This window comes from Scardinius erythrophthalmus (assembly GCF_964197995.2).
Source record: "Scardinius erythrophthalmus genome assembly, chromosome: 13".
Classification (NCBI taxonomy): Eukaryota; Metazoa; Chordata; class Actinopteri; order Cypriniformes; family Leuciscidae; genus Scardinius; species Scardinius erythrophthalmus.
In genome coordinates this window covers 40934778-40949051 of record NC_138233.1, presented here as the reverse complement: position 1 = coordinate 40949051, position 14274 = coordinate 40934778, and positions in this window count along the sequence as shown.

Here is a 14274-nt window from a genome sequence, read left to right as displayed (position 1 = left end):
AAGTTTACACTTCATTCAGCAGAAAGTCTTCATGCCAAAGATCTTTATGTGTCTTATATCTTTGTCCCGTTCAGCACCTCGGACAGCCGCGCGAGCACGAGCACGAGCACGTGCACGGATCCCCTCCGGTAAACGACGCGACTGAAGTGTATCGACGCTACTGTCACTACTGTTATAAACACAGACTAACTTCATTCCCGTTTTACTTCAAAATTCATATATTTAAACATCCAGAACTATTATCTCACAGGTCGATTTTGCGCAGAATAGGTTTGCTATCTACATACAATAGCCTATTATAAAAAAAAAAAAAAAAAAACTCATAGTCTACTATTAATAAATGCATATGAACTAACGACAATTTGAAGCAATTAGATAAAAAAAAACTCAGTATCTGTAGGCCTATTAAACTTTAGAAAATAATAATAATAATAAAAAAAAAACCCTACCCTAAACCTACCCATGCGTATCATATGCACGTAAATACTAATTTTCGCGTATTTGCAGATAAACACAATGCGTGATATAGAGACGCATTTACTGTGACCGGGTGGATTTTATGCAGGTCCACAAAATGAAGTAGCCTAATATTATGCTATATTATTAAATTATATCATACTTATCTATTACAATTCGTTTTTCCCCACTATAGATGCTCTGATGCAAAAAATATCCAAACAACCTGTTTGGATATAACGTATAACAGTGTGAATAAATGAAGTCTCACAAAGGCAAAAATGTACTAATATGAATCAATAGTTTCCCGATAGCGATAAGATATTGTTTATAACATCGTAGTTATTTAACAAAAAGGCAAACGTCTTGCATATGGCTTGTTACTGACTAGAAGCAATGAAGTAAATGGTTTTTAAAATAGCGATACTCAACTTTATAAATTAAAATGATGAAAAATAAATAGATCTAATGTGTTTCGCGCGACTTTTCACTATAGTAAAGAGTTCTGCAGTTATTGTCCAGATGCAACACTAAAACAACGAGAGTCATCAGCGCTTTATGAGCTATCCATACACTGGCATTCGTGCATCTCTAAATCATCTGCTTTAATCTAAGCTCTGGCTGCCATCATGACCTGTGAACTCCATCTTCAGCTCCAGACTCTCAGATTATAAAGCCTTCACGAGAGGAAGAAGAGGACGAGGAGCAGCGCGCGCTTTTACACACTCTTACTTACATTAAGGAGAGATTATATGGTTTAAGAGCAAGTCAAGGCCGCTTAAGAGAAGGATGTGTAGCAGATAGTGTTCTCTACACGAGTTTAGGAGCATTCGTTCTGTTGCGTTTCCCTGAACGAGTCGCTGTCTGTTCATCAAGTGCTGAAATCATCATCATCATGGCCTGATGCTACAAATACTCGTTATTTTAGTCAGAAACCCTTAAAAGTTATTAGCTTAAATATTCAACCTAATTAACAATATAAACATAATTGGTGTTTCAGAGCAACGTCCCGATGTGTTAGTGCTGCAGTGTGTTTCATCTGCACTCACCCGCCTGTGATGCCACTAGTGCACTATATAGTGAGGGTCAGTCACTGATCAGCAGTGCTTTATTCTCCCAGTGACACCAGTGCAGGAGGAGGAGGAAGAGGAGGAAGAGCATGTCGTGTTGAAGACCCGAGGCGTGCAAACACTCCTCAAACACCTCTGGATCTGAACCACTGCAGTGTTTCTGTAGGCTACAGTTTGTTGTTAGCTTATGTTAACGACATGTAGGTTCCTACTGTATTTTTTACTAATCAAATCATTAATATTTCATGTATTTTATTAAATTTAGTAAATTAATTTGGCAAATTAAATAACATTAATCATTTAATAAACCTAAATAAATTCTAAAGATCCTATATTAAATTCATAATATATGCCACATAAAGTGTAACCATGGTAAGAGTATTACGTGTCGGTGTAACTTCATTCTCAACAGTGATAAGTCATCTTATTCATTAAAACTACCGCTTTTTAAATCTAATTAAGAATACGATTGTTTTAGAAAACGCGACCAGAAATCGATTTCAACTACATATCCTTATATCCATATCCTTATATCCATATCCTTATATCCATATCCTTATATCCATATCCTTATATCCATATCCTTATATCCATATCCTATATGCTCTCTGAATGCAACATTTCGTTAGAGCTGATTCTTCTGATTCACATCAAAGCGTTTGACAGTCATTTACAAAGATCAATTCAGATCTGAATTATAGCACAAATTTGTCATAAATGAAATATGCAGTGTCTTAATCACACACACACCTTCAGGTCGGGGTGGGCATTATTTCAGATATTTTAAACAAAAAATACTACTTTCTATTTTAAAGTAGGCTATTTAAAACAATTCAAATGTAATCTGTATCTAAATAAATGTAAGTTTGGTATTTTTGTCATTTCAAAGCAATCTTTCAACTAGTTCATGCCCTGAAACCCGAGCGCTGGTCGCTGTGAGAGAACGGCTCCTGATTCTGTTCCTGCAGGGAAATATAGAGCACGACTGCGACTTAATGACACAAATAAAAATAAAAAATAAAAAATAAGTCGATTAAGTCGTTTCCAGAAGTTCTGGAAGTCGGATAAGGTAATAATGTAACAGTGGATTCTGCTTGTTGAAGGGGAAAACAATAATAATTTCTGACAAATGTTATTTAATTTCCATCAAAAAATATTAAGACAGATAATTAGTATAACATACCTTATAGTGTAATTTCTTTTCTTTCTTTCTTTCTTTCTTTCTTTCTTTCTTTCTTTCTTTCTTTCTTTCTTTCTTTCTTTCTTTCTTTCTTTCTTTCTTTCTTTCTTTCTTTCTTTCTCAGAGTGAGCCGGGAAATGAAAACTCAAGTTTCTGAGCAGTTCCTCGCATTCAGAGCGTCCAGGTAAACTCAGTCTAATGGTGATTGCGTTAATTGCGTTAATTGAATGGCAAGTTGTTTTTTCCCCACACATTATCTTGATTTTATTTTGATATATTTAAATGGAAGCATTTAGTATCTTTATGTATAGCTTACATTTTCATTTCATCTGTGATTTCAGGTACAACGGGGAGAACATGCATGCTTAATTATAACTCATGGTTTGGATGAAGAATGTTTATTTTTTGCAGTGATGAGTTTAGCTTGTATTGTAGCTGCTGAACTGAGGTCCAGTGTGTGTGTGTGTGTGTGTGTGTGTGTGAGGATGTATCACTGATGATGACTGGACAGATTATTACGTTTTATTCTTGTGGTTGCGTCATCCAACCATTAATGTGAGAGACAGGGAAGAAGAGGAATAAGTATAGCTCGGTTTTCTCTGTGTATGAGAGTGAGACACACACACTAGCATCTGAGAAGGGTGGGGCCGGTGCAGTGTTTGAGTGGAGCTAGAGCGCCCTCTGCTGACTCAGACTGTTATTACACCCGCTGGGAGAATAAGAGAGCTATATAACACAACTCAACACTACTTCTAATTCATACTAAATAGAAAAACACAATTCATCATATCAGTTAAGATATATATATATTTTTTCTATTTACTAATGAACAATCACTTTTATTATTATTATTATTATTATTATTCATTGATTTAAAAAAAAAATAGTATAGGCTTTTAAACAGCACCTCCTGCTGGATCTTCCTTCCTACAATTAGAAATCACTTCAAGTCAAGTCACCTTTATAGCACTTCACAATACAGATTGTTTTAAAGCAGCTTTTCAGTGATAACAGGAAAACAAGCAGAGCCGGACAGTAACGGAGTGGGCCTACATTTACTTGAGTACAGTACTTAAGTACAATTTTGAGAGATCTGGGCTGCGTTCTCCGAAACTACCTTAAAGCCCATGGTGCAGGTTTTTTATTATTATTATTAATATAACCTTGTATGAAAATACCATATGAAAAGTAAATGCAGGATTAAAAATTGTTTTGCAAGACATAAGGGCGCAAATTCAATAGAAAACGTGACCGTTTCTTTGACCGTGTTGAAAAAGCGCTTTTTTTCACCATCGCGTCATATGACGTCACATGAGGTAGTCGTTTGGCTCTGCGTTCGCGCTCAGTGCAGAGATAGGTTGGTGTTCAGTTGGAGCGGTCATGATTCACTGTGTTTTCGGTGCTTATTGTATTTCAATTAATCATCGTCGTGGTAAATGATTGTGAATTATGGCCTGTCAGGACATCGAGTCCACAGGTTTCCGAATAAGAAAAAAGACGGTGCGATCTTCCGTGCCTGTGTGCGTTTTGTGCCGGGTAAGAGACTTCTGCTTTGAAAAACGCGGTAGTGTGTAGCGTTCACTATAGACCGAATGATTATAATCCCGGCGATATGTGCACACTGTCCCGGCTCCTTCATCGGGTCGCCCGGTGCCGGTCCGCCGTCAGCTTGTGGTTCGGCCGCCAGCGGGAAACATGACGATCTGTTTTACAAAATGTGCCTTGTCTTAATTTAATTCATTAACATATCCTACATAAACTTGTAATGTAATGCATTTATGTGTTTGCTATTAGTCTGCAGCCGACACTTTTTATTATTATAAATATTATGTTCTATAATTCATTTTCAATCTGTACAAACCGACTTTAATGTTTGTGTTGGCTGTTTCTAGATATAAAGTTTTTATACAGTAAGACAGTTGTGATTGTGATCATTTTTTTATTCATCGTCACCAAATGGGTTAATTCAAATACTTTACCCTCTTCCCAGTGTTCGAATTGAGGGGGGGCTGGGGGGGTCCGGGACCCCCATAAGCATCAAGGGACCCCCCCATAAGGCCCAAAAAAATTACCTCGGGGGGTCCCCTGGTTTTTCATTAAAACTAAAATAATAGAAACATAATTTATTAGGATATATATATATATATTTAATCAAAGTATTTCGCTGCCGCTCCTATTAGAAAGTAATTCAAATTAGATTTGCGTCTGAAAAGACGCTCAAATTTATAAACAGATACATTTTATTGATCGTGCCATTTATATGGCAAAAATATATATTTTTTTTTTTTTTTTTTTTTTCGTGTAAATGATACACACTGCAAACCCCTTGGGTAGGATTAGGGGTGTGGAGTACGTGCGTATTAGGCCTACACGCCATAAAGTGCGTATCATATATGCACGCAAAAACTATTTTTGGCGAATAAATGGTACGAGAAATAAATTTCGTGCTATAGATAAGCACTTTCACAAGAGTCTGGCAGAGTGGATCCTCATTTTCACCTCACGAAGACAGTAAGATAATATTTCTTTCTTTTATGATTGTTTGGTAATTTACTGATCTGAATAGAATTTCGACATTAACGGTTGTCCGGGACGTGCGTGAGTTTTTTAAGGGACAAGTGAAAGAGAATTGTAGCCTACTTGCCCAACCGAACAAATGCCCTGATTAAAAAATAAAATCAAAAAAATAAAATAAGAAATAACGTAGGCCTACTCGGTTAGGCTACTAACGTAACCTCAGTTCCCTGAGAGTAGGGAAAGAGTATAGAGAGTACAAATTAGGGAAAGAAATGCCCTTTATAAAGCTAAAAAAATTATTCTGATAAGAGTGTTTTCCAACAGTGATGTAATGACACATTGACAAAAATTAATTTTGAAGGGAGTAAAGCCTCTGTTTAGGCTGGAAATGTAATTTTGACAAAAGAAGAACTTTTATTTTAAATAAATCTTAATTTTAAATCAGCCTACAGTGTGACATTTCATCATATTATCATGCTTAACACTGATAATTTGAATAATTGAAATGTGATGATCAGATGCAGATATCTAAATCAGAGAATATCATATAGATTCGGGAGGTTGGCGGGTGGATTATTTAGTTTTAACAGCAGATTCGGGGGACTCAAAGTGCACCAGATTAATGAATTTATCTTTAAAATGTACAAAATTTTCTTCCGGGGGGGCACGCCCCCGGACCCCCCTAGAGGTACCGAGCTCAATCCACAAAAATACTCTATACTTTATTATATGAAATAAATAAATGAAAATATGTATATTATTAGGTTTTTTTTTTTGTTTTTTTTTTTTTTGTGGGGACCCCCCAAGAGCTTTGACACAATTCGGACACTGCCTCTTCCTCTGGAAACTGTCTCCTAATGGCTGACACACACAACACGTGCAGGTAAGGGTCTAAACTTTGCTATTGCCTGATACATGATGATAATAATCTGTACAATTTAGGGCTGGGTATCGTTCAAAATCTTTCGATCCGGTGCCAATTTCGATACCTCAGTTTCGATACCGGTTCCTAACGATACTTTTTTCGATACCAATTTTATGAAATCCATTTTAACAAGATTACATAAAACATTACCTCAGAAAAACTTTGGTTTTATTTTTTCAGTTTGACTCATGCTCTTTAGCCAGTGCACAAAGGAACAAAAAAAGCACAAAGGAACAAAAAATGTTTTATAAAGAGCTCATGCTCACCAAAGCTGATTTTTTTTAAATACAGTAAAACTTGTAATATTGTGAAATACAGTAGTATTACAATTTAAAATCTTATTTGAATATATTTCAAAATGTAATTTATTCCTGTGATGTCAAAGCTGAATTTTCAAAATCATTACTTCAGTGTCACATGATCCTTCAGAAATATGAAAACAGTTTGCTGCTTAATATTTTGGAAACTATGATACATTTTTTCATGATTCTTTGATGAATAGAAATGTCAAAAGAACAGCATTTATTTAAAAACGAAATATTTAGTAACATTACACGTTTTAATGTCACCTTTGATCACTTTAATGCATCCTTACTGGAAAAAAAATTCTGACTAACCAACACATTTTTGAACGGCAGTGTAGACTACATTCAGTAGGTTATTATTTATTGCAATATAAACACTGTCAGAGTGATCAACAAGGTATCTCTTCATTTACCAGTCGGAGGCGGAGCAACTTTCTGCTCTTATGTTTACTCCGTGCACTGTCAAGGGCTTCATCATATCTGTCGCGGTACCGGTCTTTGCGGCAATTATTTTACCCCAAATACTGCATCGCGCGCTGTTGGCATCGAGCCTGGAGAAATGTACACTTTTGATCGACCTTTCCCCATCTTTAAGGTATTATGTGTGTGCTCGCGTCTCATATGAATATGTGCGCGGAGAGTTTGTGTGTGTGCTCGCGTCTCATTGAGTATGTGCGCGAGTTTGTGTGTGTGCTCGCGCGCCTCTCATATGAGTATGTGCTCAAAGAGTTCCGCGCGTCTCGTGTGTGTAGAGTTTGCGTGTATGTGCGTGAGCAGCTTTATGTGTGTCGTTGTGCATTTCATATGTATTTGTTTGAGCACTGACGTTGACGAGTTAACTCCTTAGGTATCGAAATCTGGAACCGAACAACATGTCATTTTTTCTATACTCGATAGTAGGCCTATCGAGGCAATTCGGTCGGTACCTAAAAGTATCGAACTCGGTACCCAGCCCTAGTACAATTGTGATCTGAGCATAGTGTTATAGGCTACATATCGTCGGCTAAAGCTAACACTGTTCTCTCGCCCTGTTCTCCTCACACCACAACTCACCGTTGTTCTGTCTAAACCTGGCCTGTCCTGCTCACTTGGCTTCATATCAGGCTCATAATTATATGATATCATCATATATATCAATAAAATATGAATTATATATATCATACGAGTAAATATTTAGGCTACAATTCCCCCAGCTTTCCGAGCTGTCATTGCGATCATAGACAGTAAAAGAAATGGACACAGCGACCCCATTGGAACTCAGTTGAGACAAGTGAAGCCCGTTTTCAGCGATTTTTTAGCACTTCCTTTCCTGACGCGCAGACTCAAACCGAGCAAAGCGTTACACGGACCACGTGAGCAACCCGTCTGTCTTCTAGTAGCTGTGCTAAGAGAAATCTGAATCATTCCCTTCCGAATCTTGCAGAGACGGAGAATGTGATTAGGAGCTGTCCATGAGCTTGGAGCAGGAGCAACTTTTGCTAGGTATTCTGATTAATTATATTGTCATTTTGCCTCCACGTCTCCCCGATTGCCCGCGAGCTTCTCCTCCCGTCCATACGGTAATCTCTCTAGTGTGCGACAGAGAGTCGCGTGATTATGACGCAATCGTTAGCATACTTTTACAAAAACTGCTTCTACGGGGCCATTACATAAGCTACAAGGTAATGGAGCATTTTATACATTGTCGTGTTTCTTTAGAAATAAAAAATGGACAAATGGAGTCTTCAAACGCCTCAGATGTAAAGTTATTCGCTGTCAAAATGACGCCAAAATGAATGGAAGTCAATGGGATTGCTAACGCAAGTGAAGTTCCGCTCAAGATGGCGGCACCCGGTCGACTTCCTTCCCGCTTGATTGCGATCCATTGTTTACTTTGACCGCTCTACCTCATGTGACGTCACTTCTGGTTCGGCGGTTTTCAAATGCGGAAGTAAAATTTTCCTCACAAAAACGACTCCAGATGCCTAAATAGCGTTTTATTAGTATATGTTTATCTAAATCTAGTTCCTACATTATTTTTCTATACATTGGCTCACTGGGTACTCTAACCTGCAACATGCCCTTTAACGCTACGTCGTTCTTAAGTTGTACCTTAAGAAGTACCTTATCGTTAATACGTGGTTTCCGAAACCTTCTTAGTTAAGTATACCTTCTGTAAGTCATACGTTCGTAAGGTTGGTCTGGAGCGCTCTTAGCTTTACCTTATCGCTGCTGACGGTTCATACCGCTAGTGGTCACCACTACGCAAAAAGCTTTTTTACATCGCAGTTTAATTACACATAGACAATTTTATATGAACATTTAATATAAAATCTGATTTAGTATTAAAATTACATTTTTACTTTACTTTAAAATTTTACACATAAAATACTTAAGTTGTTATAGCCTACACCCAGTGTATGGAAGTGTTTTCATTAATAAAGTTTCCATACACTAATGGTTGTTAGCTTTTTTAATTACTATCCTAAGGCACATCAGCTGGCGAACCATTTGACAGAAAAGGCTTAGGAGTCTATATAAAGAAAGAGTTTACACAAACTTTATAGCTATGGCAGCGAGACAGCGAGTACTTGTTTTAAATCAAAGACGGCGCCGTCCGCGGAGCCAGTTAGTGTATGTCAACTACATGGCTGGTGGATAATCAGCATACGTTGTGGAGAACATTAACACACTTATGGCCGTAAGGGTTTGGGATTGCACACTTGCTAAATTATAAACACATACTCATATTTATTTCTGCATGTACATATTTCAATGAGCCCCGATAAATGCAGTTTTTACTATTTCTAAAACGCTTCTTTATAAATAACATTGTTTTCTCAATACTTTACCTATACCGCTGTGAAGGAAAGAGCGCACAATCGATCATCGAGGCATCGATATCAACCTATTCAGCGCCTCCACCATGGACAGCGCCTGCTAAGGTCGAACTTAAGAAGGTTTACCTTAAGCAACATCCTAAGGTATAGTTCGGAGAACACACGTAGGAAAGGTATACCTGTAGTTAAGGTGTACCTTTTGAGTCTTCGTAGCGCGCTAAGAGACAACGTTATCGGAGAACGCAGCCCTGAACTTTACTCGAGTATCATTTTTGGGGAGTACTCATGACTTTACTCAAGTACATTTTACTCCACTACATTTCTGTCCATAACCGTAAGAACCCGTTACTTCTTCTTCTAAAAAAAGAAAAATCTCGGAAACCCTCAATTTGTTTCCCTTTCAAACGTGATTGGATTGTGCAGGCGCCACTGATTGTGAAAGCCTATCAGCAATCACATTCAGCTTTCCGCCAAAGTCAACTCCATGGTCAGATTAGATAAGAGACGAAACCATGGACGAAACAATGGATGAAGACGCAGCAGGTCTATCCCGGGAATGTGCCAACCCGTGGCCCCACCTCGCCAGACTATTTCAATTATCTGAACAAGTTAATGATAGTTTTTGCTTCAAGTGTTTGCTGTGTTTACCAAAATTGAACTTGTTTTAGCGCCCGCCTAAGTGAATTTTTGTTCGGCCAAACTCTTATTTGATCGGTGAGTAATGTAGATGAACTGCGGTGCTTGTGACAGGGCGCATGTTTAACTGAAAGAACGAGCAGAGAGAGAGAGAGCCGGTCGCGCGCGCAGACACACTCGGTCTCTCTCGCGCACTGTCAGTTCGCGCAGTTCGTTTCGCTTTTGTCCAGTCCGGTGCCTCATACACATGCGCCCTGTCACAAGCGCAGCAGTTCATCTACGCTACTCACGCCGATCAAATAAGACTTTGGCAGGACAAAAATTCACTTTGGTGGGCGCTAAAACAAGTTCAATGCAGGAAAATTCATGCGTGAATTTAACTGAGTATAGGCTACCTGACCATGCACTCGCACAAATGCAACCACATAAAATTTTAACTTGCACATTCTCAAAAAATGGTCGCAGTCTGGAACCCTGTGGTTTGATTGATGAAAAAAAGAGAAACTCACATGTACACACAATTGTTAGCTGAATTTTCTTTTCTGATATTACACATTAATATAAGCTGAGCATTTGCTTTGATGTTCTTGAGTATGCGGTGTGTTTAACACAGTCAGGTTCAAATGTGGGTGCAAAACATCCATTAAAACTCTAGCAGAGGTTTGTCAGAGTGTTGCCATTGTGCTATTGTCTTGTGGGCAAGTGAGAAATGTTAAAAAAAGCAACATGGTAAACAGATGAAAATGACTTGATTTTACTTTCAATTCCTTTACATTCTCCAAGGTATTAACATTTAACATTAACGTTTCTGTACATAAATGTGCACTATGGCAGTAGTAATATTTAGAAAATGTACTCTTGTACTCTTGATACTCAAGTACTTTTAAAAACAAGTACTTCAGTACTTTTACTTAAGTAGACATCTAACTGTAGTACTTTTACTTGTACTTGAGTAAAATTTAGCAAGCGGTATCTGTACTTTTACTCAAGTAATGAAGCTGTGTACTCTATCCGCTTCTGAAAATAATGATTCGATGATGCAACAGAGGCTACATGGTGTGTCCTTCGGAGAACGCATAGGCTGCATAATTTGAAGTCCGCGGCCTTCACATTGGGACACAGCTATAGAGTCCGTTTGCTACACTCACCCCATGCAGAGCTATTTACTACTAATGCTAATCAATGCACCTGCTGGAGAGGGGCGGAGCCTAGTGTCTTCACCTTGCTGCTTTGACAGCGTGCTCTGACATTGGCTGATTGCCAGAGCAAGTCTCACAGACTCAATACAAAATTTACAATGGGCCTTTTTAACAAATCCCTTGTGTGGTCCTCGAGGGAACGCTCCCTTGTTCTAAGAGGAGAAGACCTGAACGGCAAGTCCACCTTTCTTCTCATTTCCAGTCTTTTGAGGGTTCGGTGTTCTGTCACGCTGAATGGTACGCAACACACACAAATGGGAAATAATACTAGAATAAGTCTATTTTTTATTACTCAGGAGCACAGGAGAATAAATAAACCACACTGTACATAAAGACAACATCTAACATCTACCAGCATTCTAGGAAACTTTATCAACCCCTGCTCTAACTTTAAATAGCCTGTATATGCAGTTTGGTGGCTTTTCAACACGTGCTCACACAGGCTTGGCTTTATGTCTATTGCAGAAGTCAGTGGCATATAACAACCCAAAAAGACAGAGTAGTTGACTGCTACATTATCTTTATTGCATCACAATGTTTTACCACATATCACAGGAAGTGACCTCACAAAGGACGGCCGGAGAGCCACTATAATGATGGAAAGAGGAAGACTGACAGAGACAGATGGATGACATGTGTCGTGTAGACATGCTGGGACTGATGATCCTCTGCTCGCTGCTCACAGGTAAGCCAACCTGTGGAAAAAACCTGTGAAACTGACAACGGGTTCTCTGGGGTTTAAAGATATTGTTTAGTTTAATTAGTTAGAATCAAATGTAAAGCAGAAGTTGAAAAAGTTCATTATATTCTTACTAACATTATATGGAGTGTGATAGAAGTGTGTGTTTAGCTCATTCTGTATTATTCTCACAAAACATTGTTTTGTGTTTGTATCAGCTTTACTCTGATAATGAAATAATTCAGTTTATATAAAGTTTATGTAAGAATTTCAAACTGAAGAAAAGGACACGGGTGTAAACAATCCTCTTCAGAAAATGACAGAGCAATGAAGATATTATACATTTAAATTTAAATCAGAAGAAATAAAATACAGTAGGCTATATATTTACAATATAGGGAATAGATTATGCCAAAATAATGAGTGTGGATCATTTTTAAATCACTGATAATGTAAATATTTAATATAAAGCCCTATATGAACACTCATATCTACTCTGTCTCAGGTACCAGTGGAGAGACCACATATCTCAGTGTGTTCAGCAGAGATGGTGAGAGCGTCAGTCTGCCCTGTACCAATGCTCTTCCTGGCTGCACATCAACTTCATGGATATATAAAAGAGAACGTTCAGGGACAGTTATATTATTTGAAGAGGGGATGAAGAAGAAAGACATAGAGAGACGTGAGAGACTGAGTCTGGCGTCTGACTGCTCTCTGAACATCTATAAAGCCACAACTGAAGATCATGGACATTACACCTGCAGGCAACTGAATACACAGACACATGATGACAATGTTTTTCTGCATGTTCTTCATGGTCAGTGTTTCTGTTCATTATATGATAAAAGAGCATAATTCTCTCTTTCTTTACTCACATGTTTACTGAAATAAATGTCTGTGTGATTTCTGCTCCAGTCTCTCCATCATCCACACAGACTGAGATTAGACCTGGACGCTCGTTCACTCTCTCCTGTCAGTTGCATGTATATGAAGGATATGGTTGTGTTGATCTCTTCAGTGATGAGGGAATTGAGCTGGTCTGGAAGAATAAGACTGATGTGAATCTGCAGTTAGACTCCAGATATCAGATCTCATTCTCTCGTCAACACTGTACCAGTTCTCTGACTACAACACTCCTCAATGTAGACGACAACACAGAGTGGAGATGTGAGATTACTAAAGGAACTAAAGTCAAGACCTCAGTCAGATATACTGTCACGTACTTGGGTAAGCTATGCAACTAAGATATATAAAAAATAAAAGTTGAGAATAAAATGGCTGGTTAAAATCAAAGTGTTTTGCCCATTGTCCACATGATATCTTAACCTCAACTGATCCTTTAATTTATCCTTCCTAAATTATGTCATGATGAAATCCTCCAAATTAACAGCCAAAGTGAACAACATCAGGGTTTGTGTCATAATGTGCAGATAGTTTTCAGCAACACTAAATACATAAATAAGCCTTTGACCAGCAGAAGTGTGGAGTGTGAGCTGAGGTTACTGTGCTGTGTGTTTAAACTAACTCCTGCTGTTTTTCCTCTGAACACATCAACTGCGCTGTCACATGACCTGAAACACTGTCACATGACCTGAAACACTGTCACATGACCTGAAACACTGTCACATGACCTGAAACACGGTCACATGACCTGAAACACAGACACAACCTCAACTCCAGCAACACCATCTACAACACAAGGTGCTCAGTCTCACTTCACGTATGATTAATATAGGATTATTGCTGCTGACTGATGGTTGGATAGTCAACATTAATACCTCTATAAGTACTAATATTTCATATTCACACTATATATAATAAACTTTGACTCTCTTCCACCTCGAATGACACACAAAGACATCTTTGGTTTATTGCTGTGAGGGCATGAAGGAAGAATCACACAGTGATTCTGTGAAATGTGGTTAAATGTGTGTGAGTGTGTGTCCGGTGTTTGACTGTTCTCCATGTAGTCTCTCCTGCAGTGATTCCTGCTGTAACTGCTACGCTAGCGGCTCTTCTTACTCTCACGGCTCTTATCGCTCTTCGGTTCATCTGTAGAAAAAGAGCCGGTGAGTTTTCAGTCACGACCAGTTTCCATCCACTTTTTGCACTGTTTTGTTATCGACAAAGTGAATATGCATTAACAAAAAGATTGTGAAATTCGCTGTCTCCATCCAATTGGCCGTTTACAGATAAAATTGTGTGCGTAATCACATCATCCCTAAAAAATTCTCGCATAAGTTTAGTTAAAAAAACAAAAAACAAATTTCCATACATAATTTCACGTATATCTCAAATTATATTGTATCTTTCACATCCCAAAAAATTGTAAAATGAAGAATAATGAGACAACTGGAATTCGCCAGTTTACTGCTTATGCTACTGTTAAGAAAATGAACACTTTTATTCAGCAAGGATGCATTAAATTGATCAAAAGTGACTGATTTCTGAAGGATCATGTGACACTGATGACTGGAATTCCACTTTA